Source organism: Egretta garzetta, unplaced genomic scaffold (genome assembly GCF_000687185.1).
Source record: "Egretta garzetta isolate BGI_Z169 unplaced genomic scaffold, ASM68718v1 scaffold287, whole genome shotgun sequence".
Taxonomy (NCBI): domain Eukaryota; kingdom Metazoa; phylum Chordata; class Aves; order Pelecaniformes; family Ardeidae; genus Egretta; species Egretta garzetta.
This window is the reverse complement of record NW_009260435.1, coordinates 411,306-413,804: the sequence shown is the minus strand read 5'-3', so window position 1 is coordinate 413,804 and position 2,499 is coordinate 411,306.

The window sequence follows — 2,499 nt, the reverse complement described above, 5'->3', positions numbered from 1 at the left end:
ATGTTAAACAAACAGGGCCTAATGTCAGTCCCTGCTGTTCCTCACCAGACACCTCCCCAAACTTGATCCCTCCCTGCTTGCTGCTATCTTCTGTTTAGTTTTCCAGGCAGCCGCCAATCTGCGTGACAGCCTATGTCCTGGCGCTCCCAAGGGGTGGTGCGAGACTGGCAGCTGCCTAGGTGCTGTGTACCCCCATCGCAGTTGCAGGCAGAGCTTTTTTCCAGCAGCCGGAGGAGCTCACTTTGCAGTACAGACCCCATGCATTCGCCTTGTTGCCTTGGCTGCCTGGCACAGAAGTGTTGCTTCTTCTCTGGAAGTTCATCCTTGCTTTTTCAGGAGGTCACTGGGAAGTTGTAGCTCCATGGGGAGTGGGGGAAATCGGGAGCTGGCTGTCAAGGTGCCCAAAGCAAGTGGCTGAAGGCTGGGGTTATCCCATGTGTCCTCTTGGCCCCTTCCCTCTGAGTGGCAGAGTGGCTGGTCTCAAGGGCCTGCTTGCAGCTCCATGGGTGGTGGCTGCTGCTGTCACGATAGAGCTTGGACGCTGTGGGCTGCTGAACATGGAGAGCATCGGGTGTGAGGTGGTGCTGGGCAGGCAGAGCCCAGATGAGGACCAAGAGCAGCTACCTGGCTAACCTCTGCGAGGAGAGGATTCTCTTCCCTGTTGGTCCATGGCAAGGTTGTGCTGTTACCCATGAGGGATAGAAAATGATGGGGAGGCAGAAGGCCCTCAGCTCCCAGATGGCCTCCCTTGCAGAGGGTACTTCATCCCTGGCCTTTCATAGAATTGTTTAGGTTGGAAAAGCCCTTTAAGATCACAGAGTCCAACTGTTCCCCTAACCCTGCCATCCCACCACTAAACCCTGTCCCTAAGCACCTCATCTGCCTGGCTTTTAAATACCCCCAGGCATGGGGACTCAACCCCTTCCCTGGGCAGCCCATTCCTTTCTTAGCTGTTGCATGCTGGGACTGCCAGAACCACATGGGAACACCTCTGGTGAGCCGCCTGTGTTACGTGCTGGATGTCTGTAGTGCTCTGTGGACTGGTGCCAGGCATCTCTTGATTTCTGTAATCTCTGCTTGAGCGGGCCTCAATACCTCTTGCATGCATGGATTCTAGCGCTCTGACTTGAAACAAATAAGGTTAACGTAACATCTCAATTCAAATGATTTTGTGATGGTGCTCTTTGTTACAAAGAACTTGAGGATGTAGAGTAGTTACAGCTGCTACTTGCTAGTCATCTTGTACTTGGGCTGGCTGAACAGGATTGGTGCTTCGGAGCTGTTTTTCATGCATCATAAAAGTCCCCTGAATGTTAGATGCAGTTTTCTGTTAGTGACAGATTACTGGCTGAGCACATAACCCTGAAGTCACCACGCATGCAGAGGTTCTGGGAACTGGTGTGTTCCCAGATCTCTTCTTGGTCTGTCAATGGGTTGCTCTTGCTGGGGAAGGGATGTGGGAATCTCCCTGTTGTCTCCTCGTGTCCTGGTGCCTCTGTAAATACCCTGTAAAGGAGCTTCCTTCTCCTTTCTTGCTCTTTCAGATCCAAGTTTCTTAGATGTGAGTCTAAGCTGCTTTGAGCATTAGTATCCCAACTGTCACCATGATGGGGTCTGTTCTTCCTCCTGCTACCTGGCTCTGTAGCTGGTCTCGTAAATGGGACCCAGCTGGAGAAATGAGTCTTCCTCCTTGGCTAATCTGAGGAGTTGCTGAGCAGAGCTTTCACTAGTTGGCCTCAAAATGAAGGGGTTTCTGGTGGTGCCTGCAGAAGTTATGAAGGGCCAAACCCAAAGGCTCCCTTGCTAGCAAGGGGCTCTGCTTTCCCCTCACCAAAGTAGGAAGGATGCCCTTGGAGATGTCTGGATGGTAGCGAAGAGTGGTTTAGGCTTTGCTGTCCTTCCTCGTGCCTCTGCTAGAGGAGCTGGCCCTGTGGGAGGTAGAATATGACTCTTGCCGGAACTGGTACCGAAGGCTTTTGGAGCCAAAGATCCTTTGGGCTTGCTGGTCTTGGCCGTGCCAAGTCATGGAGATTTTGCTACTTGGATCACTGAGCAATGCTTCTGCCTGTCCCAGGCCTCCAAGCACCCGAAGTAAAGGCTTCAGCTTGAAGCCTCAGCAGGGCACAAGTGTGGAAGCAAGGTGGTCAGCACCTTGCTTACAGCGTTCAGCACCTTCTCTCCAGGAGTGCCAGGCACTAGCTGGGACCCAGTTGCACTCTCAGATCTGGAGCTGAGCAGTCTCAAAAATGCGTTCCCAGGGATGCATCCTAGGCCGTGCCTGGAGCAGGAAAGTACCTTCTGCAGCAACAGCCACCACTACATGAGGATGGCTCACATGGCAGAGGCTGTAAGTGGAAAGAATCGGTTTGCACTGTAGAAGACCTGTGTGCCAAGTGGGATGGCTGAAACAGAATTCCTCCTGTGTGCCCAGCGCTGCAAAGCTGGACCTGGTGAGGGAGTGTGGCAGCGGAACGCAGCCCCAGCACTGGAGCTGCTGAA